The sequence below is a fragment of the Mchenga conophoros genome, linkage group LG10 (genome assembly GCF_057382185.1).
Source record: "Mchenga conophoros isolate Kocher_MC1m ecotype Shallow Benthic linkage group LG10, M_conophoros_male_GT1.1, whole genome shotgun sequence".
In the NCBI taxonomy this organism is placed as follows: Eukaryota; Metazoa; Chordata; class Actinopteri; order Cichliformes; family Cichlidae; genus Mchenga; species Mchenga conophoros.
The window spans coordinates 13,125,964-13,150,785 of record NC_140535.1 but is presented as its reverse complement, the minus strand read 5'-3'; the positions used below and the strand labels follow the sequence as shown (position 1 = coordinate 13,150,785).

Genomic DNA, 24,822 nt, shown 5'->3' with positions numbered 1-24,822 from the left:
CCAGCGGCCGCTTCGGGTCTCTCCTCCTGCCTCCCTTTTTCTTCATCCACTTGCTGGCTTTCTTCATCCACTTGCTAATGTTATTGAATCTGTGGAAGCTCCGCGATAGCCACCACACGAAGTAATGAATAACGAGCCTATCTAAATCCCAGTAACAAGTAACGCGTTCCCGGTTTTGGCATAATAACTAGTTACCGTGCTCGTTACCACAATAATAACGTAGTTACTGTAACGCGTTACTTAATAACGCGTTAGTCCCAACACTGGCTAAGTGTAAACAGCAGTAAATACTAAATATTCAATGTTGTTGTGCAGCACGCAGGACAGATGTGCTTCGAAGTAGCGGCCAAGAAAGGTGTAATTTGGGTCTACGAGCAGTGAACACCCGTGTGCATACCTGTGTGGATCAGCGCGCTTGTATTCCAAAGGTTTCTCCATGTAACGATCTGCTAGGGAGTGTGGGGGGGCCACAGCCCCGTCCTCCAGGGCATGAAGCAGGTATGGAGGAGATCAAAACTCCAGACATCCAGAGGCCCCCAGAACACAAGAGACCAAGGAAGACCAACAGAGGGGCAGCCGCGCCACTGTCCCAGAAAGAGCTGAGGAGAGTCCCAGATGAGGGCTCACTCAGCAGCCGCGGAGCAGAAGCCAGGGGGAGTTGCAGTGACGCGCCCGTGAGCTCCGCCGGCAGCCAGCCGTGCCTGAGTGACCGAGCCCCAGGCCGAGAGGCCGGGGGCACCCCACCTCCGAAGTGGCCCGAGCGAGCCCCAGGCTCCAGGCCCCGATAAGCGGCCGCCAAGGAGTGAGCCGCTGTGTACCTGGACGCCCATCCCCGGACACAAAGAACCACCAACGCACCGATGTCTGAGGGAGTCCGCCACTGGCAGGGGAAGTGGTGGTAGGGGGAGATAGGCCTCCAAACCTTGGAGGGCCTGAGATGTCCCCAGAGAGGTGGCGCCTGACACCCAACCTGACATATAGACACAGAAATACAGGCACACACATATACAAACATCCATTCCCACCCTCATGCTCTCATATGCACTTACTCCACACTCAACCAACGTGGAGACAGACATAAAGAGACGCTGTACACACGATCACACTCCCCAAGCGTACCCTACAAACCGGGTCTAGGTACCCTTGCCCCTGGAGGGGGAACTGCACCCAGACCCAGGTGGTATTACCCTTTTCCCTGCGGTGGGGGGAGGCAGACCGCCCCGACTCCGCAGCAGCAGGGAGGCCCCACACCCCAGACCGCAGTCGGACGGCCAACTCCTCCTCCTAGCCCCCCCCCCCGCTCCAACTGCGGTCAAGTGAGCCCTCACTTACGAAGTCGCAGTCAAGCTAGCCGCCCCGCCAGCCGCACCTAAAATGTTGTTGCACTACTCTTACGCATATTACGGTATAGGTGCCGACTGGCTTAGAAACGCAGTGTTTTCTGTCCTGACACTATTTTACTTCACAATCCACTCCCAGTTTTGGTTAATCTCCACTTTCACCCCTGTGATCCACAGCCCAAATTACTGTATGATTCAGAGAAAATTAACAATAAAATTTACCCAATTTACTCAACTATACTTTTAATGTCCTCATCTTTGAGCTCAGATTACAGGAAAACTGAAAGAGGTGACGCAGATATTTCACTGGATTATGAATCTAGGCTGTCGCCACTCTGCACCCTGTGATCCACAGCCAAAATTACTGTACGGATTTTGAGAAAATTGATAGTAAACTTTGCACAATTTACTGTACTGTACTTTATATATTGACATCTTTGAGCTCAGATTACAGGAAAACTGTAAGAGGTGACGCAGATATCTCACTGGATTATGACTCTAGGCTGTCGCCACTCTTCACCCTGTGATCCGCAGAAAAAATTACTGTACGGTTTTTGAGAAAATTGATAGTAAACTTTGCACAATTTACTGTACTGTACTTTTAATATTCTCATCTTTGACCTCAGATTACAGGAAAACTGTAAGAGGTGACGCAGATATCTCACTGGATTATGACTCTGGGTGACCCCCACTCTGCACCCTGTGATCCACAGCAAAAATTACTGTATGGATTTTGAGAAAATTCATAGCAAAATCTTCCCATTTTGCTTTACTGTACTCTACATATTGACATCTTTGGCCTCAGATTACAGGAAAACTATAAGAGGTGACGCAGATATCTCACTGTATTCTGACTCTAGGCTGTCGCCACTCTTCACCCTGTGATCCACAGCCAAAATTACTGTACGGTTTTTGAGAAAATTGATAGTAAACTTTGCACAATTTACTCTACTGTACTTTTAATATTCTCATCTTTGACCTCAGATTACAGGAAAACTGTAAGAGGTGACGCAGATATCTCACTGGATTATGACTCTGGGTGACCCCCACTCTGCACCCTGTGATCCACAGCCAAAATTACTGTACGGATTTCTGATAAAATTAAATCCTATTCCATTACCAAACAAAATGAGTTCATTGAAGTATTTGCTTAACTACAAGAAATGTCTTTCCACACACAATTTAAATTTTTCAAAATGTCATTCACACACCACCTCAAGTATCAACTTCAGTTTTAGACATTATTTATTCAGTGATTAATCACAACAATAGTCAACTTAAGGCACTTACATAATAAGTTAAACCTTACAATAATACATACAGAGAAAAACCCAACAATCATATGACCCCCTATGAGCAACAGTGGGAAGGAAAAACTCCCTTTTAACAGGAAGAAACCTCCGGCAGAACCAGGCTCAGGGAGGGGCGGCCATCTGCCTCAACCGGTCAGGGTAAGAAATTACATTTCTCAGATTACTGATTTCTCATATTACTACTACACAGTTTAGATACACTCAACAAAAATATAAACGCAACACCTTTGTTACTGCTCCCATTCCCCATGGGATGGACGTAGAGACCGAAAATTCATTCCAGATACACAATATAACCATCCCTCCCAAACAGTGGTCACAAATCAGTCCAAATGTGTGGTAGTGGGCACATCTGCCATATTGAGATAATCCATCCCACCTCACAGGTGTGCCACATCAGGATGCTGATCTGACATCATGAGTAGTGCACAGGTGTACCTCAGACTGCCCACAACAAAAGGCCACCCTGGAATGTGCAGTTTTTTGCGCTATTGGGGGTCTGGGGACCCAGAACCGGTCAGTATCTGGTGTGACCACCATTTGCCTCATGCAGTGCAACACATCGTCGCATGGAGTCTATCAGATTGTCAATTGTGGCCTTTGGAATGTTGGTCCACTCCACTTCAATGGCTGTGCGAGGTTGTTGGATATTCGTGGGAACTGGTACACGCTGTCGTATACGCCGGTCAAGCACATCCCGAACATGCTCAATGGGTGACATGTCCGGTGAGTATGCTGGCCATGCAAGAACTGGGACATTCTCAGCTGCCATCTGCCCTGAACAATGTGAACCATGATTCATCCGTGAAGCGCACACCTCTCCAACGTGCCAGACGCCATCGAATGTGAGCATTTGCCCACACAAGTCTGTTACGGCGACGAGCTGGAGTCAGGTCAAGACCCCGATGAGGACGACGGGCATGCAGTTGAGCTTCCCTGAGACGGTTTCTGACAGTTTGTGCAGAAATTGTTTGGTTGTGCAAACCAATTGTTCCAGCAGCTGTCTGGGTGGCTGGTCTCAGACGATCTTGGAGGTGAACCTGCTGGATGTGGAGGTCCTGGGCTGGTGTGGTTACACGAGGTCTGCGGTTGTGAGGCCGGTTGGATGTGCTGCCATATTCTCTGAAACGCCTGTGGAGACGGCTTATGGTTGAGAAATGAACATTCAACGCACGGGCGACAGATCTGGTTGACATTCCTGCTGTCAGCATGCCAATTGCACGCTCCCTCATTGCTTGTGGCATCTGTGGCATTTTGCTGTGAGACAAAACTGCACATTCCAGGGTGGCCTTTTGTTGTGGGCAGTCTGAGGTACACCTGTGCACTACTCATGATGTCAGATCAGCATCCTGATGTGGCACACCTGTGAGGTGGGATGGATTATCTCAATATGGCAGATGTGCCCACTACCACACATTTGGACTGATTTGTGACCACTGTTTGGGAGGGATGGTTATATTGTGTATCTGGAATGAATTTTCGGTCTCTACGTCCATCCCATGGGGAATGGGAGCAGTAACAAAGGTGTTGCGTTTATATTTTTGTTGAGTGTATCTAAACTGTGTAGTAGTAATATGAGAAATCAGTAATCTGAGAAATGTAATTTCTCACCCTGACCGGTTGAGGCAGATGGCCGCCCCTCCCTGAGCCTGGTTCTGCCGGAGGTTTCTTCCTGTTAAAAGGGAGTTTTTCCTTCCCACTGTTGCTCATAGGGGGTCATATGATTGTTGGGTTTTTCTCTGTATGTATTATTGTAAGGTTTAACTTATTATGTAAGTGCCTTAAGTTGACTATTGTTGTGATTAAGCACTGAATAAATAATGTCTAAAACTGAAGTTGATACTTGAGGTGGTGTGTGAATGACATTTTGAAAAATTTAAATTGTGTGTGGAAAGACATTTCTTGTAGTTAAGCAAATACTTCAATGAACTCATTTTGTTTGGTAATGGAATAGGATTTAATTTTATCAGAAATCCGTACAGTAATTTTGGCTGTGGATCACAGGGTGCAGAGTGGGGGTCACCCAGAGTCATAATCCAGTGAGATATCTGCGTCACCTCTTATAGTTTTCCTGTAATCTGAGGTCAAAGATGAGAATATTAAAAGTACAGTAGAGTAAATTGTGCAAAGTTTACTATCAATTTTCTCAAAAACCGTACAGTAATTTTTTCTGTGGATCACAGGGTGCAGAGTGGAGACAGCCTAGAGTCATAATCCAGTGAAATATCTGTGTCACCTCTTATAGTTTTCCTGTAATCTGAGCTCAAAGATGTCAATATGTAGAGTACAGTAAAGCAAAATGGGAAGATTTTACTATCAATTTTCTCAAAAACCGTACAGTAATTTTGGCTGTGGATGACAGGGTGCAGAGTGGCGACAGCCTAGATTCATAATCCAGTGAAATATCTGCGTCACCTCTTACAGTTTTCCTGTAATCTGAGCTCAAAGATGAGAATATATAGAGTATAGTACAGTAAATTGTGCAAAGTTTACTATCAATTTTCTAAAAATCCGTACAGTAATTTGGGCTGTGGATAACAGGGTGAAGAGTGGGGGTCACCCAGAGTCATAATCCAGTGAGATATCTGCGTCACCTCTTATAGTTTTCCTGTAATCTGAGCTCAAATATGTCAATATGTAGAGTACAGTAAAGCAAAATGGCAAGATTTTACTATCAATTTTCTCAAAAACTGTACAGTAATTTTGGCTGTGGATCACAGCATGCAGAGTGGGGGTCACCCAGAGTCAGAATCCAGTGAGATATCTGCGTCACCTCTTATAGTTTTCCTGTAATCTGAGCTCAAAGATGTCAATATGTAGAGTACAGTAAAGCAAAATGGCAAGATTTTACTATCAATTTTCTCAAAAACTGTACAGTAATTTTGGCTGTGGATCACAGCATGCAGAGTGGGGGTCACCCAGAGTCAGAATCCAGTGAGATATCTGCGTCACCTCTTACAGTTTTCCTGTAATCTAAGCTCAAAGATGAGGACATTAAAAGTATAGTTGAGTAAATTGGGTAAATTTTATTGTTAATTTTCTCTGAATCATACAGTAATTTGGGCTGTGGATCACAGGGGTGAAAGTGGAGATTAACCAAAACTGGGAGTGGATTGTGAAGTAAAATAGTGTCAGGACAGAAAACACTGCGTTTCTAAGCCAGTCGGCACCTATACCGTAATATGCGTAAGAGTAGTGCAACAACATTTTAGGTGCGGCTGGCGGGGCGGCTAGCTTGACTGCGACTTCGTAAGTGAGGGCTCACTTGACCGCAGTCTGATACTTACTGTAAACAAAGGATCCCTGCTCTGGGTCCCCAGACACGCGTGAAAAAAGTAGAAATAAACTAAGAAAAACGACCAGAACTAGCACAAAACGGTAGAACATGGTTGCAGAGTCTAATTACTGATACGTTAGTTATAAAAAATTACGAGAAGAAAAGATAAGAAAGAAAGAAACTCAGAATGAGCAGAGCTGCTGTAACAGGCTGCCGCACACGGGGGGCGCCGGAAGTCAGGATATATATATAATATATATATAAAATATAATCAAACAGTATATGAGCGACTTTGGCCTTCGCGATGCATGGCGCTCCCTTCACCCCAACAGTAAGGAATATACTTTTTTCTCGCATGTTCATCACTCTTACTCTCGTCTGGATTATTTTCTGGTCAGCAGCTCACTGCTGAGTGACATTTCAGACACTGAGATTCATCCTATAGCTGTCAGTGATCATGCTCCTGTATCTTTAAAACTAATGCACAAGAATAATACTACGCCAAGTAAAAACTGGAGATTTAATACATCACTGCTTAAAGATGAAGACTTTATTAAATATTTTAAAAAGGAATGGACTTCATATTTAGACTTTAATGACACTCCCGGAATATCTGCTTCTGTTCTATGGGAAGCAGGGAAAGCTGTGATGAGAGGTAAAATAATTTCTTTCTCATCACACAAAAAGAAAGAAGAAAACAAAAATATTCAGGAATTAGAAAAAACCATCAAATCACTAGAAGAAGCCTACGCGTGCGACCAAGATCAGGAAACATTGAACAAAATATGCAAGACAAAACTAGAATTAAATGAAACTATTAATATAAAAACACAATTCCTTATACAAAGACTTCGCTTGCAGAATTTTGAACACAGTAACAAATCAGGTCGATTTCTAGCTAACCAGTTAAAAATAAATAAAGAAAAAACAACTATATGTGCTGCTAAAGATTTATCGGGGAACACAATATATGACCCTGGAAGAATAAACAACATTTTTAGGGATTTCTATGAAACTTTATACTCACCACAAATAAACCCATCTAAAAATGAAATTGATCTGTTTCTTGACAACGTAACTTTCCCAAAATTACTAGACAGTCAAGCAATGGAACTGGATTCGCCACTGACGCCAAGTGATTTCCAGGAAGCCCTGATAAGTATGCCCAATAATAAGGCTCCAGGTCCAGACGGCTTCCCTGCAGAATTCTACAAAGAATTCTGGACAATTCTGGCACCAGTATTCCACGGAATGTTGCAGGAAATCGAGGAAAATGGCAGACTACCACCAAATATGAATTCTGCCAACATTAGTCTCCTGCTAAAACCAGGCAAAGACCCTTTATTTCCCTCAAGCTATCGTCCAATTTCTCTTTTAAATGTAGACCTTAAAATAATCTGCAAAGCTCTCTCAAAGAGATTAGAGAAAATGACCCCCCTCTTAATTCATCCTGACCAAACTGGTTTCATAAAAGGTCGGCACTCCTCAACAAACACTCGTAGATTACTTAATTTAATAGACTACTCATACAATAAAAACATCGAAACCATAATATTATCTCTAGATGCAGAAAAAGCATTTGACAGAGTTAACTGGAAATTTTTATTCGCAACTTTACACAAATTTGGTTTCGGAAACTCTTTTATAAACTGGATAAGAATATTATACAATTCCCCAACAGCTCGTATCAGAACAAATGACCAGACATCCTCCAGCTTCTGTCTCCTGAGGGGCACCAGACAGGGATGCCCACTCTCCCCCTCACTTTTTGCAATTTTTATCGAACCTCTAGCAGCAGCATTTAGACAGGCTACAACAATTAAGGGCATAAAATGTAAGAACATAGAACATAAAATCAGTCTCTATGCAGATGATGTGTTGCTTTTTCTGCAAAACACACAAACCAACCTCTCTGAGGTAATTACTCTAATAAACTGGTTTTCAAGAGTTTCAGATTATTCAATTAACTGGCCAAAATCTACAGTGCTCCCCATTAACTGCTCCTTCCATAATTCTTCCTCTGCCCCACTGCAATCCGGAAATATTAAATATTTAGGTATTAATGTCTCTCCTAAGCTTTCAGACTTAACTAAATTAAATCACATCCCACTTCTAAAGAAAGTAGAAGGCGATCTGACTAGATGGAAATCTTTACCCATATCACTCATGGGAAGGGTCGCCACTATAAAAATGATGATCTTGCCAAAAATAAATTACTTATTTTTGATGATCCCTAACAAACCATCAGAAGACTGGTTCAGATCTTTGGATTCATATATTTCTAAATTCCTTTGGAAAGATAAACCCCCGCGTATCAGCTTAAAAACGCTACAAAGAACCAGGGATAGAGGAGGATTAGATCTGCCTAATTTTCACCAATACTTCTTAGCCAACAGGCTTCAGTTCATCTCAGAATGGTCAAAACATACCTTCCTAGATGAGCCCTGGGTAGATGTTGAACAGGCACTATGCAAGGATCTAGAGATTTCAGACCTACCATTTATTAGCTCAAACATCAAAAGACATGAATGCTTTAAAAGTATCAACATCAGCTTCTCTCTGACAGCATGGTGGGAGTTTCTAAAAATAACGGAGTCTTCACTAATCCCATGCAAACGTACACCTATCTGGAATAACCCTGACATATTACAAAACAATAATATGATTAATTTCCCAGAATGGAGTTGTAAAGGAATTAAATACTTAGAACATATATTAGAGGGAACAGAATTTATCCCATTTGACAGACTAGTTGGACAATATGGGATCAACAAGAAAAGATTTTTAGAATATCAACAAATTAAATCCATAATAAAAAAGAAATTTAACCTCAGTCAAGTTGAATTACAAACACCACCAAGTGTGGCACATTTCCTTACTCTTAAATCCCCCAAATTATTATCTAAAATATACAGAACACTTTCTAAATTAGATGAATCAATATCCCTTCCTATTGCAAAGTGGGAAGCAGATTTATCAGTCAGCTTAGACCAAAACTTCTGGTCTCAGGTATGCTCAAAAACCTTTAAATTGATTAAAAATCCCAGTCTGCAATTAATACAATACAAAATACTACATAGAGTGCACTATACAGGTCATCGGATGTTCAAGATGGGCTTTACATCTTCCAACAACTGCTCACACTGTCAAAGCAATACACCAGACAATTATATCCACGCTCTTTGGTTCTGTCCACCAGTGCAGAAGTTTTGGCGCGAGATATGTGAAGACTTATCAAAGTGTCTGAAATGTAACATTCCAACTTCCCCCTTAGTGTGTTTGTTGGGCAGCTTAGATAATGTCACTTCAGAAAAGAATATAGCCCATATGGTTTTCACTGACCTATGCATAGCCAAGAAAACTGTCCTCATGAACTGGAAAAATAAAAACAATCTTAATTCTAACCAATATAGAAATTATCTATTAGATTACATTAGTTTTGATACAGCCTCTGCCACCACATCAGATCAATTGCTCTAGGCTCCTTTGATCGGCTCCATCACCTAGTGGGGGTGGGGGGTCATAGTTTGGTCCCGCCTTCAATGTTGTGATTGGTGTGGGGGTAGGGACAGGCTTAGGGCGTCGGGGGGTTCCCCGGAGGCATCTTCCTTGGGGGGGCTCAACCCGGGGTAGCGGTCTTGTCCGGTTGGGGGCTCTTTTCTGACTATTTCCTCGTGGCTGCGTGCAGTGGGGCTAGGGGAGGGTCTGTGCTGATGGACGTGGGTTACTGACCTGGTAGCCTGTCTGCCCCTGGGTGGGTCCGGGATGGGCGTGGGGGTCTGGGGGCGCTCCGTCTCTGGGCCGGGGCCCTGGCCGGGCCTCGGGGCCTTGGGTCCTGGTTTGTGTGTTGCCGGGGTTGTGGGCGGGTGGGTGCATGGGGGCCCATCCCTGGCGCGGGGTGCCGCCGGTGTGTCGAGCCGCCTGTGGGGCTCTTCAACCGGTGGGGGAGATTGTCACACCTTGCAGGAGCTTTCCTCCCCTCAGGAACTCTCTCTGCAGGAGGGGGAGATACAGGAGAGGTGGAGGAAGATCTCAGCCTGGGCGTCTATTGTCTCATGTAGTCTGGAAGACGAGTGGATGGTGGGGTGGGTGCAGTTTTCTCTGTGGTGGGGTTGGGTGGACTGTCCCGGGCTCTGTGGGGCCGGGGGGCGCTGCTGCGCTGGGCCCCGGTCTGGATGGGCCTGAGCCCCCTTTCCCTGGCGGGGCGCGGACTATGGGAGTGCCTACTGGGGTCAGTGGGGGAGCTGGCCCCAGGGAGGAGGTCACCTGCCCCTCCCTTCCTTCCCTCCCCATCTCCAGCTGCCTCCCTCTTCCCGCTCCACCACAACCACCCACACATGCAGGGCCTTGGAGTAGGGGTATGTCACCAGGGTGCAGAGGAGGCTAGGTGCGGTTCCCCCCTCCAGGGGCAAGGGTACCTAGACCCGGTTTGTAGAGTACGCTTGGGGAGTGTGATCGTGTATACAGCGTCTCTTTATGTCTGTCTCCACGTCGGTTGAGTGTGAAGTGCACATGAGAGCATGAGGGTGGGAATGGATGTTTGTGTCTGTGTGTGCCTGTATGTCTGTGTCTATATGTCAGGTTGGGTATCAGACGCCACCTCTCTGGGGACATCTCGGGCCCTCCAAGGTTTGGAGGCCTATCTCCACCCACCACCACTTCCCCTGCCAGTGGCGGACTCCCTCAGGTGTCGGTGCGTTGGTGGTTCTTTGTATCTGGGGGTGGGCGTCCGGGTACACACCGGCTCACTCCTTGGCGGCCGCTTATTGGGGCTCGCTCAGGCCACTTCGGAGGTGGGGTGCCCCCGGCCTCTCGGCCTGGGGCTCGGTCACTCAGGCACAGCTGGCTGCCGGCGGAGCTCACAGGCGCATCACTGCAACTCCCCCTGGCTTCTGCTCCGCGGCTGCTGAATGAGCCCTCATCTGGGACTCTTAGCTCTTACTGGGACAGTGGCGCAGCTGCCCCTCTGTGGGTCTTCCTTGGTCTCTTGTGTTCTGGGGGCCTCTGGATGTCTGGAGTTTTGATCTCCTCCATACCTGCTTGATGCCATAAAGGACAGGGCTGTGGCTCCCCACACTCCCTAGCAGATCATTACATGGAGAAACCTTTGGAATGCAAGCATGCTGATCCACACAGGTATGCACACAGGTGTACACATGGGTATTCAAGACGCGGACTACAGCTTTCTTGGCTGCTGCCTCAAAGCACACTATGCGCTATCTATCTTGCGTGCTGCACAATATCGTTTATTATTTAGTATCTACTGATATCTACTGCTAGCTAGTTTATTGTGATGGTGCTTTTTTTTTTTTTTCTTATTATGTTGCTCTTTGTTGTTTGTTGTCTCCTCTGTTTTTTTTTTCTCCATACAGGTGACCCAGGAGTTTTGTTTTTTTTCTCTCTTCCCCCCCTTCTCGCCGTCTCTTCTCCCCTTTGGTTTTCTTTCTCTCTCTCCCTCTCTTTCTTTCATTCTTTCCCCCTGTCCTATCCCACAGTCATGTCTGTCCCGTTTGTAGCAACTGAAAATAAAATAAATTCATAATTATAATAAAGGTCAATCAAATGGACCAATATGGCAAGGCCATGACGATCCACTTGGTAAAATAAATCCGCTTGGCATCTTTCTTGGCCTCAAGACAACAATTCTGATGGCTGTAGATCCAAACGGGACAAAAAAAAAAGAAAAAAAAAAGAATCAGTTATAAAAAACACTTTCTTTTTCGTTGCCTACATTCTAGAGGGTGACGTTGGCTCAACACCTAAACAGGAAACTGAGTTCAGTTGGGCTAAAGTGAGATATGGGAGGTGAGGAAATGAAAAATCAGCAGGGGAAAAAGAATCACAACTCACTGTGATCTTTATAGTAGTTTATAGCAGCATCTACTGTGTTACTGCTGCTCTGAGGTTTACTGCGCTTTGTGGATTTGCACAACTGAATTCAACAGGATGTAAGCAGATTTTCATGTCTTCGCTAATTTCCATCCCCTACATTTACAGTATACTGTTTATACTGTCTTTACACTAAATCCTATCAAGTTTGTATAAAGGTGGAATTCAGTAAATGCATCTAAGCATCATCAGCTGAAATTCATATTAATATCTGCTGTTTTAACATAACCTAAATCTGACCATGAACACCGTAGCTACTGTGCACTAGTCCAACACAGTGCTTAAATCTATCAAACCTCTTTCATTTAAATAACACAAAGTTAGCATAGCTCAGATTGTCATTATTTTTTTGGTTTCAGAATATGACTGTCTTTGTTGTACTGACACTGACAACTAGATTCAAGATGAACATCTTGTCACAGTGGTTGACACACAGAATAACTTTCTTTCTGTAAAGAGCTTGAAGCAGAGATAAGAGACATTTGCTCAACAGGTGAAGGACATACAAATCTACTCAATAACTCTTATTTTTAGTTTTCCATTGTCTTTCTTCCCATGTCAGGGTGTGTGGGCATGCTAAACCAGCTCCACATCTCCTGCATACAAGGAAGAGGGCAATAGGCAAATGCATACCAGGTTTATAACTCACCTCACATCATAATACTCGTTGCACACTCATTGCAGGGGAACAAAGTCACATACATGGTGCAGCCTTTCACATCAGCATTCGCGCTTGCGTTCACTATGGCATTCAGCTCAGCATGGCACACTGTGGGACATGACATTGACACAATCCTCAGTGAGTGCATGAAATTCATATTTTAAGTATGAGCTTGAAGACAGGTATTAAAAACAATAAAAAAGTCTAAAACTTTGTGGACAGCAAAACATATCTGGTTTTATTTAAATGCATATGTAAGATTTGAAAAGAGACTGGACAAAACTCAGTGGAATTCAGCGTTTTAATGCATTGTTCTTATCCAAGGAAAACAAAATCTTCACGTCATCGCTGTTTAGTTCACTGGAAACACTGCAGTAGAGAACGTTCACTGGATGAATATACACAGTATCATCAAAAAATTCTGGGAAATGACACTCTTTACACTTCACAATCTGTGATTGGCCATCAGCATTTTACTTAAGATGTATTTTACCACCTGAATGGTCTTCCTTAGAATTCAGTTGTTGAGTATGAAGACCGAGTGCCAGCAAAGTCAGGAGGCTGGAACACACGTTTACAGGCTTTTCATTTCAGATGTGTTACGCCCCAGTCTAGGGGTACAGGAACGTAGCATAAGGGTTAAAAAGGAAGTGACGGTTTGGGAAGAAAAAACAATTTATTAAGTGAACGGTGGTTTATTTGTCTCCACTGAAAACTTAACTCCCTGGTGAACACAGGCCAAAATAACAAACAAAAACAAGCTAAGTCAGGAGAGGAGGTGCTATCTACAACCCTATGTGTGGGAGAAACATTTCGTCACTCATCCAAGTGACTTCTTGAAGAAATAATTCAACTCAAGGCCGGAGCTAGTTCACAGTAAGATCTTTCCTTCCATCTCTTTCAACATCTTGCAAAGTGTTGCAAACAGAAACACTTGTGTGCAACTCCATATCACAGTAGTGAGCAGAGCAGTGCTAGGCAGCTGATGTATATTTAATTGTAAATGTGTTAATAATTTCATTTTTAAATGCTTTCCTGTGGTTCTTTTCACTTTGGCTTGAAATAAAATGTCTCCCTCTGCTGTAACCACAGCTTACTGCAATTTTTGCATGCATGTATATTTCACACTTTGAAAGAGGCAAAGCATGAAATGGTCACGGTGGGCTGGCTTGTCTATAACACGCTTTACCGTGGTTGATGTGTGAGATAACACTCAAGTCATGGTAAGCTGCACTTACAGCTATTGTAAGTGGAACAATGAGTTATTGAGTATTGATATGTATCTATACATTATTAGAATTTTTTCTAATAGAAAAAGGTTTTCTATACATGGATATTTCTGCTGTTTATTTATGGGCTTAAATCCTTCCAAAATGTGGGCCTTTTTATTCTATGACATAACCAAAAAACTAAATAAACTAACTCCTTCAGCTGATGCAGAGGTAATCCAAAAGACTCTGACTGTGGTGAATTAGTGGATCCTGACAGTCGTCTGCACCACCTACTGGACATGTAGCCGAACAGTTTCTTTAACATCTGCCACTTCATACGGTAATACCCTGTGTTGGTCAAGTTACTTGAAAATAGTAATTATTTACTAATTACTGATTACGTCTCCAAGAAAGTAATCCCATTACTTTACTGATTGCTTATTTTTGTAAGTAATTTGTTACTTTCTTACTTAGTTACTTTTAAAAAATATGATACACAACCTGAATATGTTATGAAGCATTAGACCTTTCAGCCCAATTCTATTTTTTCTGCATATTTCATGATATAAAATTGAATCAAATAAAAAAAAAAAATTCAAAACTAGTTTCATTAGTTTTAACCTTTTAATTTTATGCACGTTGCAACAAGCAAAAAATAAAATTATATGCAGCATTCGCTGACTGGAAGAAATTTGTTGATTCTGTAGATTCTGTAGATTGCTTAGATTGCTTAGCTAGTATTCAGTAAATCAAACTTGTATCAATCAGGAACATGACTGGAGCACCTGGGTATCAAAGCTCAAAGCAAGAGTGAATAGCAGAATGTGCTGTTTGGTATTGTATTAGAAAATCTGGCAAGTTTTTAATGGGCGTAACCCACATACTCAACTCTACTGGATCGCGGATCACGGGGGCAGCAGCCCAAGCAAAGAAGCCCAGACCTCCCTCTCCCCACCCACCTCCTTCAGCTTGTTTGGGGGAACACCAAGGCACGGGGGCCTCCTCTCAGTGGGACATGCCCGGATCACCTCACCCCAGGAGGTGTTCTTCTCAGATGCCCGAACCACCTCAAGTGGCTTCTTTCCATGTGGAAAGAAGCCACTTGGCCTCCCCTCTAAGGGAGAGGCCATCCACGCTTCTGAGGAAGCTCATATTAGCCATTTGTATCTGCAGTCTTGTTCTTTCAGTCACTACCCACAGCTCGTGACCACAGGTGAGGGTAGGGACGTAGATTGACCAGTAAATTGAGAGCACCAATCTGTCTGTCGATCTCCTGCTCCCTTCTCCCATCACTCGTGAACAAGACCCTGAGATACTTAAACTCTTCCACTTGGAGGAGGAACTCATCCCTGACCTGGAGTGGGCACTCCACCCTTCTCCTCTGATCTCTTAGCGTAAACTAAGATTTACAAACGTGTACAGGTATTTGTGTGTAACAAAAGCAGTCTGACCACACTCTGTGTTACAATTTGATAATTTTCTTTTTCAAAAAGCTTAGAGTGTCTAAAAATGTCTAAAAAAAATTGTGGAATTATTTTCACTCACTTACAGAACTTGCATGACCAAGCATGAAACAAGTAAATTTACTAAAGTAAATTTTACACAACAGTGTACTTGAGCATAATCCATAATGGGCTTTTTGTGAAAGTAGTTTGCAAAAAGCAAGCAGTGTCACTTTATGTGCCCTTATTTTTTGTTTTAAATCTTTTAGCGTTTCACTGCAACAAGAACACTATGAATTAAAGGGTTTTTCCACCCTGTCTTGCACTCGGTGTGGGAGAAGTTTCAGACATGACTGCATGATCACAAGACTTTTCTGGATGTTTGTCATAATCTCTCACTCGCATATCACACAACTTCATAATGTTATGAAAAAAGTTTAAATTACATATACTTTAGTACATACTGTCACCTGTAAAAGTATGTCTCCTTGAATCTGCAGGTGTACTGAGATCAACAGGTTTTTGAGGCCTACAAACTGTGTGGCAGGGCAGCATCCCCAAACAAGATATGATCATTATGATGGAGATGTTCTGGACCTCAGGGAAATTATAAAACAAAATGTACTCAGGTGAGGATCAGTACTATGTAATCAGTATCACATCCTATATATCATTCTGTTAATTTAAAAAAAATGACTACATTTGGTATGTGATGTAAACATGGCATTGTTATAGACAAGGCTCACCAGTAGTGCTGGTGAACGGAGCTTTAGCTCTGGAAGATGTTGCTCCCACTGGCTTTGCTTTTTGGCAACAAGGTTCATCGCTAAGGTCTAATCATGCTGGAACAGTGCACAGGATGACAGTGTGCAAAAAAACATGCACTCATCCAAAGTGATGGATGAATGTATGTATGAATCAGTAGTAGTTGTTGCTACATGTTGTTGACATGTATTTATAGACAATGGAGAAATATCCTTAGAGATGTTTGGCCTATGTGAAAACCAGCTGATAAAAATGAAGCCTTTCTTTTAACATTGCGCAGTGAGGACCACTGGTGTGCATCACACAGCAGCTGAATAGATAAAAATGTGAGATCATGTATCAGTGCACAAAGATTTTTTATTATTTTGACATTTGTGTAGGAAATGCAAGCAAAAACTTTAAAAGAAACTTGAGTAGAGCTTTGTAAGCATAAAAACATTAAGAATATACACATCATCTGATATACAGCAGGCCTGTTTTGTTCACTAACATTCACATCCATCCTGTACACTAAAAGCTAGTGTTTTTATTTTGACCATACATGTTTTCTTAACATGAGACACAGCAGGTAACAATAAACAGGTGCATAGCTCACCTTGGCACACAGACAGAAAATTAAAAAAAATATATTCAAATATTAAATACAGAATGTTGGAGTTGTCTGCTGCTGGGAATTGTATATAGATGAGAGTCGTCGGGCGTCCTGCACCACCCATCCGATCTGGAGCATAGCGAATGACGTCACAAAGGTACTCTGTGGCAGGTCACCAAGCTGACACACTGCTAACAACTTTACAGCACCTTTGCTAATATAGCTTTATAACAGAAAGAACATTATGACATGAAAATGGTATGTTTGTGCAGATTTCGCGTTTTCTAAGAAATACATACTCTTTTCCTTCTGTCCAAGATAGCTTTAAATGTTATTTATACTTGGGAACCAAATTATGATATTTTAGACATTTCTATTGAGAAATTTTCCCCACATTTTAAATATACTATAATATACATTTTAATAGACTATAAATATCAAGCAATCTTGACTGTTTTTCCAAATTCAGCATTCAAACAATGACTAAATAAATACATTCTTACCTGAGATCGACGTGCAGTGCAGGGACGAGGACGACTACTCGGGTGGGTGCTACGGAATAGTCCAAGTGACAGCAGCTTTAGTTTCCGGCCAACTATAAATAAATGATTTTTCAACGTGATTGTTGTCACCTGGTCGACTGTAATAGATCAACAATCAACGATAAACGAAACAACTATCGTTGTTCCAAATGAAACCAGACAATATTTTAACTGCTACCATTACTAAAGTTATTATTATGGGAGGCTGTGATGAAGCTTGGGGGGGGGGGGGGGGGGGGGGGGGAGAGAGAGAGAGAGAGAGAGAGAGAGAGAGACAAACAAACCACACTCTCCGAGCGCATTCTTTTTTTGCTCGAAGTGGGCGGGGCTTAGATCAAAGGCTTCAAAGACGTCACACTTGAAGTGGGCGGGGCTTCAAAGACGTCATACAGACAAAAACCTATAAATAGCCCTCTGCAACTCTGTTTTTTCTAACGCTCGCTTTAACAAACAGAGAGAAGACATTAACAGCAAACAAATAGATATTGAAGCAAAATGGACAACAACACAGCTAGGAGCAATCCAGACAATGTCAGGAGTCATTCCACTCCTGCAAATGATGTTAGGCCACTGCTAGAGGAATTGCTAAATAATGTTACACATGAGCAGTGGCAACAGTTGCGGTCTGATTACGCCGAAAATGGCACCATAGGAAGGCTATGTAATTTTGTAGATAATGTCATTGCCCTATGCTCACTGTCAGCAGGTGCAGAACTGAGGTTTTGCCAGGACACTGCTGTCACTAGCACAACAGCAGTGGCCTTAAAGCAGACACAGACAGCTCCTGAACTTGCACAGACCTCTAACACAGTTGACCGCAACACGGAAATGCCAGCTCATATTTCACAGGAAACAACAGCCAACTTGCACAGCACAGCAGAAAATTCCGCTGATGTCACATTTATCACTAATATCCAAAATACCACGGAAACAACTGAAAACTCAGAGGATTATGCATCGCTGGCAGATCAAATTAAGGCTGTGATTCTACAGAAAGCAATGGATTTGTTAAACATCCCAGAAAATAGCACAACAACAGTGGCCTTAGAGGAGACAGAAACAGCTCCTGAACTTGCACAGACCTCTAACACAGGTGACCGCATCATGGGAAATCTAATCTGTGTGCCAGTTGTTATTTTACAGAAAGCAACAGTCAACGTGAACAGCACAGCAGAAAATTCCGCTGGTGCCACACTTATCACTAATATCCAAAATACCATGGAAACACCTGAAAACTCAGAGGATAATGCATCGCTGGCAGATCACATTAAGGCTGTGATTCTACAGAAAACAAGGGATTTGATCAACATCACAGAAAACATCACAACAACAGTGGCCTCAAAGGAGACACAGACAGCTCCTGAACAACAGAAAACAACAGTCAACGTGAACAACACAGCAGAAAATGTTGCCACAAATATCATTGATACATCTGACGAGCCCAGAACTCCAATAGACAAGAAAAACCGTGACACCACGCAGGCTGTAGATAAAGCAGGAACCTCTTTGGAAAATGATGTAACCCCAAAGAAATCCTCGGCTCAACATGAAGCCAGCATGCAAAATCAATTCAAAAAACACCCTTTGGTAGCAAAGGATGAATTGTCTCAAAACAAAGAAAAATACCGATTTTTTGTGGAAACATGTATGGAAGAACTAGTTAAGCGGGTTATAAAAAAATCAGGTAAAGTCATAAGTCCAGAAAGAGTTTTAACCATCTACAAGAGGCTTAGCGAAAAAATCTGGGCTAAAATCAGGGATGAAATTGATCAAATCCCCTTAAGGAAGTTCAAAAACTTTGAGAAGGTGATTTTCAAAGCCCTGTGTAAACAGTGGCAAGAGGCAGAAGTAGTTCTGCAAAACATGGAATTAAATGAACCAACAGTCGACAATACGATTGTTAAAATTTTCATAGAAGAGGCAGCCAAACTTTCGAAGAAGCCAAGTTGCATACGTCGGTTTTTCTCATCTATAGGCCGACTGTTTTGTTTCACCAGGAGACAAAACAAGGTTGATGCACTGTAGAAAAAAATTGTGATAACCCCTTGGAACGGTCGCGGCAGATGGCTGTCCCCTCACTGAGCCTGGTTCTGCCGGAAGTTTCTCCCTCTTAAAAGGGAGTTTTTCTTCCCCACTGTCGCCAAGTGCTTGCTCAGAGGGGTTTTTCTGTTGGGGTTTTCTTTTTAATAACTTTTTAAAAAGTTAACATCAATAAAAGTTATTAAATTTTACACTGATTTCTGTTTGTTTTTTTATTGTCTGTAAGTTGAATAAATACATTTGTTATTTCTTGCTCAGTTCAAACTGTGGGTAGAAAATGCTGTGCTGTCATGTGACCTGTACACACACACACACACACACACACACACACACACAGACACACACACACAGAGCAGCTAGACGAGGTAAAAACATTCCTGACTTTGTCTGTGATTTTTGGACAGCTGCAGCAAACAGCAGCGCTGTGTCTGATCAGACCACCTCAGTCGAGTTCAACACAAGTCCAGATCTGGAGTCGAGTATGAAGACCGAGTGCCAGCAAAGTCAGGAGGCTGGAACACATGTTTACAGGCTTTTCATTTCAGATGTGTTACGCCCCAGTCTAGGGGTACAGGAACGTAGCATAAGGGTTAAAAAGGAAGTGACGGTTTGGGAAGAAAAAACAATTTATTAAGTGAACGGTGGTTTATTTGTCTCCACTGAAAACTTAACTCCCTGGTGAACACAGGCCAAAATAACAAACAAAAACAAGCTAAGTCAGGAGAGGAGGTGCTATCTAAAACCCTATGTGTGGGAGAAACATTTCGTCACTCATCCAAGTGACTTCTTGAAGAAATAATTCAACTCAAGGCCGGAGCTAGTTCACAGTAAGATCTTTCCTTCCATCTCTTTCAACATCTTGCAAAGTGTTGCAAACAGAAACACTTGTGTGCAACTCCATATCACAGTAGTGAGCAGAGCAGTGCTAGGCAGCTGATGTATATTTAATTGTAAATGTGTTAATAATTTCATTTTTAAATGCTTTCCTGTGGTTCTTTTCACTTTGGCTTGAAATAAAATGTCTCCCTCTGCTGTAACCACAGCTTACTGCAATTTTTGCATGCATGTATATTTCACACTTTGAAAGAGGCAAAGCATGAAATGGTCACAGTGGGCTGGCTTGTCTATAACACGCTTTACCGTGGTTGATGTGTGAGATAACACTCAAGTCATGGTAAGCTGCACTTACAGCTATTGTAAGTGGAACAATGAGTTATTGAGTATTGATATGTATCTATACATTATTAGAATTTTTTCTAATAGAAAAAGGTTTTCTATACATGGATATTTCTGCTGTTTATTTATGGGCTTAAATCCTTCCAAAATGTGGGCCTTTTTATTCTATGACATAACCAAAAAACTAAATAAACTAACTCCTTCAGCTGATGCAGAGGTAATCCAAAAGACTCTGACTGTGGTGAATTAGTGGATCCTGACAGTCGTCTGCACCACCTACTGGACATGTAGCCGAACAGTTTCTTTAACATCTGCCACTTCATACGGTAATACCCTGTGTTGGTCAAGTTACTTGAAAATAGTAATTATTTACTAATTACTGATTACTTCTCCAAGAAATTAATCCCATTACTTTACTGATTGCTTATTTTTGTAAGTAATTTGTTACTTTCTTACTTAGTTACTTTTAAAAAATATGATACACAACCTGAATACGTTATGAAGCATTAGACCTTTCAGCCCAATTCTATTTTTTCTGCATATTTCATGATATAAAATTGAATCAAATAAAAAAAAAAATTTCAAAACTAGTTTCATTAGTTTTAACCTTTTAATTTTATGCACGTTGCAACAAGCAAAAAATAAAATTATATGCAGCATTCGCTGACTGGAAGAAATTTGTTGATTCTGTAGATTCTGTAGATTGCTTAGATTGCTTAGCTAGTATTCAGTAAATCAAACTTGTATCAATCAGGAACATGACTGGAGCACCTGGGTATCAAAGCTCAAAGCAAGAGTGAATAGCAGAATGTGCTGTTTGGTATTGTATTAGAAAATCTGGCAAGTTTTTAATGGGCGTAACCCACATACTCAACTCTACTGGATCGCGGATCACGGGGGCAGCAGCCCAAGCAAAGAAGCCCAGACCTCCCTCTCCCCACCCACCTCCTTCAGCTTGTTTGGGGGAACACCAAGGCACGGGGGCCTCCTCTCAGTGGGACATGCCCGGATCACCTCACCCCAGGAGGTGTTCTTCTCAGATGCCCGAACCACCTCAAGTGGCTTCTTTCCATGTGGAAAGAAGCCACTTGGCCTCCCCTCTAAGGGAGAGGCCATCCACGCGTCTGAGGAAGCTCATATTAGCCATTTGTATCTGCAGTCTTGTTCTTTCAGTCACTACCCACAGCTCGTGACCACAGGTGAGGGTAGGGACGTAGATTGACCAGTAAATTGAGAGCACCAATCTGTCTGTCGATCTCCTGCTCCCTTCTCCCATCACTCGTGAACAAGACCCTGAGATACTTAAACTCTTCCACTTGGAGGAGGAACTCATCCCTGACCTGGAGTGGGCACTCCACCCTTCTCCTCTGATCTCTTAGCGTAAACTAAGATTTACAAACGTGTACAGGTATTTGTGTGTAACAAAAGCAGTCTGACCACACTCTGTGTTACAATTTGATAATTTTCTTTTTCAAAAAGCTTAGAGTGTCTAAAAATGTCTAAAAAAAATTGTGGAATTATTTTCACTCACTTACAGAACTTGCATGACCAAGCATGAAACAAGTAAATTTACTAAAGTAAATTTTACACAACAGTGTACTTGAGCATAATCCATAATGGGCTTTTTGTGAAAGTAGTTTGCAAAAAGCAAGCAGTGTCACTTTATGTGCCCTTATTTTTTGTTTTAAATCTTTTAGCGTTTCACTGCAACAAGAACACTATGAATTAAAGGGTTTTTCCACCCTGTCTTGCACTCGGTGTGGGAGAAGTTTCAGACATGACTGCATGATCACAAGACTTTTCTGGATGTTTGTCATAATCTCTCACTCGCATATCACACAACTTCATAATGTTATGAAAAAAGTTTAAATTACATATACTTTAGTACATACTGTCACCTGTAAAAGTATGTCTCCTTGAATCTGCAGGTGTACTGAGATCAACAGGTTTTTGAGGCCTACAAACTGTGTGGCAGGGCAGCATCCCCAAACAAGATATGATCATTATGATGGAGATGTTCTGGACCTCAGGGAAATTATAAAACAAAATGTACTCAGGTGAGGATCAGTACTATGTAATCAGTATCACATCCTATATATCATTCTGTTAATTTAAAAAAAATGACTACATTTGGTATGTGATGTAAACATGGCATCGTTATAGACAAGGCTCACCAGTAGTGCTGGTGAACGGAGCTTTAGCTCTGGAAGATGTTGCTCCCACTGGCTTTGCTTTTTGGCAACAAGGTTCATCGCTAAGGTCTAATCATGCTGGAACAGTGCACAGGATGACAGTGTGCAAAAAAACATGCACTCATCCAAAGTGATGGATGAATGTATGTATGAATCAGTAGTAGTTGTTGCTACATGTTGTTGACATGTATTTATAGACAATGGAGAAATATCCTTAGAGATGTTTGGCCTATGTGAAAACCAGCTGATAAAAATGAAGCCTTTCTTTTAACATTGCGCAGTGAGGACCACTGGTGTGCATCACACAGCAGCTGAATAGATAAAAATGTGAGATCATGTATCAGTGCACAAAGATTTTTTATTATTTTGACATTTGTGTAGGAAATGCAAGCAAAAACTTTAAAAGAAACTTGAGTAGAGCTTTGTAAGCATAAAAACATTAAGAATATACACATCATCTGATATACAGCAGGCCTGTTTTGTTCACTAACATTCACATCCATCCTGTACACTAAAAGCTAGTGTTTTTATTTTGACCATACATGTTTTCTTAACATGAGACACAGCAGGTAACAATAAACAGGTGCATAGCTCACCTTGGCACACAGACAGAAAATTAAAAAAAATATATTCAAATATTAAATACAGAATGTTGGAGTTGTCTGCTGCTGGGAATTGTATATAGATGAGAGTCGTCGGGCGTCCTGCACCACCCATCCGATCTGGAGCATAGCGAATGACGTCACAAAGGTACTCTGTGGCAGGTCACCAAGCTGACACACTGCTAACAACTTTACAGCACCTTTGCTAATATAGCTTTATAACAGAAAGAACATTATGACATGAAAATGGTATGTTTGTGCAGATTTCGCGTTTTCTAAGAAATACATACTCTTTTCCTTCTGTCCAAGATAGCTTTAAATGTTATTTATACTTGGGAACCAAATTATGATATTTTAGACATTTCTATTGAGAAATTTTCCCCACATTTTAAATATACTATAATATACATTTTAATAGACTATAAATATCAAGCAATCTTGACTGTTTTTCCAAATTCAGCATTCAAACAATGACTAAATAAATACATTCTTACCTGAGATCGACGTGCAGTGCAGGGACGAGGACGACTACTCGGGTGGGTGCTACGGAATAGTCCAAGTGACAGCAGCTTTAGTTTCCGGCCAACTATAAATAAATGATTTTTCAACGTGATTGTTGTCACCTGGTCGACTGTAATAGATCAACAATCAACGATAAACGAAACAACTATCGTTGTTCCAAATGAAACCAGACAATATTTTAACTGCTACCATTACTAAAGTTATTATTATGGGAGGCTGTGATGAAGCTTGGGGGGGGGGGGGGGGGGGGGGGGGGGAGAGAGAGAGAGAGAGAGAGAGAGAGAGAGAGAGAGACAAACAAACCACACTCTCCGAGCGCATTCTTTTTTTGCTCGAAGTAGGCGGGGCTTAGATCAAAGGCTTCAAAGACGTCACACTTGAAGTGGGCGGGGCTTCAAAGACGTCATACAGACAAAAACCTATAAATAGCCCTCTGCAACTCTGTTTTTTCTAACGCTCGCGTTAACAAACAGAGAGAAGACATTAACAGCAAACAAATAGATATTGAAGCAAAATGGACAACAACACAGCTAGGAGCAATCCAGACAATGTCAGGAGTCATTCCACTCCTGCAAATGATGTTAGGCCACTGCTAGAGGAATTGCTAAATAATGTTACACATGAGCAGTGGCAACAGTTGCGGTGTGATTACGCCGAAAATGCCACCATAGGAAGGCTATGTAATTTTGTAGATAATGTCATTGCCCTATGCTCACTGTCAGCAGGTGCAGAACTGAGGTTTTGCCAGGACACTGCTGTCACTAGCACAACAACAGTGGCCTTAAAGCAGACACAGACAGCTCCTGAACTTGCACAGACCTCTAACACAGTTGACCGCAACACGGAAATGCCAGCTCATATTTCACAGGAAACAACAGCCAACTTGCACAGCACAGCAGAAAATTCCGCTGATGTCACATTTATCACTAATATCCAAAATACCACGGAAACAACTGAAAACTCAGAGGATTATGCATCGCTGGCAGATCAAATTAAGGCTGTGATTCTACAGAAAGCAATGGATTTGTTAAACATCCCAGAAAATAGCACAACAACAGTGGCCTTAGAGGAGACAGAAACAGCTCCTGAACTTGCACAGACCTCTAACACAGGTGACCGCATCATGGGAAATCTAATCTGTGTGCCAGTTGTTATTTTACAGAAAGCAACAGTCAACGTGAACAGCACAGCAGAAAATTCCGCTGGTGCCACACTTATCACTAATATCCAAAATACCATGGAAACACCTGAAAACTCA

General features: G+C 42.2%; 2 long non-coding RNA genes across 2 annotated transcripts; both read right to left on the bottom strand.

Annotated features, from left to right (window-relative positions):
• Nucleotides 1-16,239: 16,239 nt before the first annotated feature.
• LOC146565473 (uncharacterized) lies at nt 16,240-17,244 on the bottom strand. Its single transcript, XR_014894012.1, has 2 exons — nt 16,994-17,244; nt 16,240-16,713 (listed from the first exon to the last, which is right to left on the bottom strand). It is a non-coding gene; the product is annotated as an uncharacterized LOC146565473 (long non-coding RNA).
• A 5,538-nt stretch (nt 17,245-22,782) lies between these two features.
• On the bottom strand, nt 22,783-23,787 carry LOC146565472 (uncharacterized). The gene is made up of 2 exons (XR_014894011.1): nt 23,537-23,787; nt 22,783-23,256 (listed from the first exon to the last, which is right to left on the bottom strand). It is a non-coding gene; the product is annotated as an uncharacterized LOC146565472 (long non-coding RNA).
• Nucleotides 23,788-24,822: the final 1,035 nt, after the last annotated feature.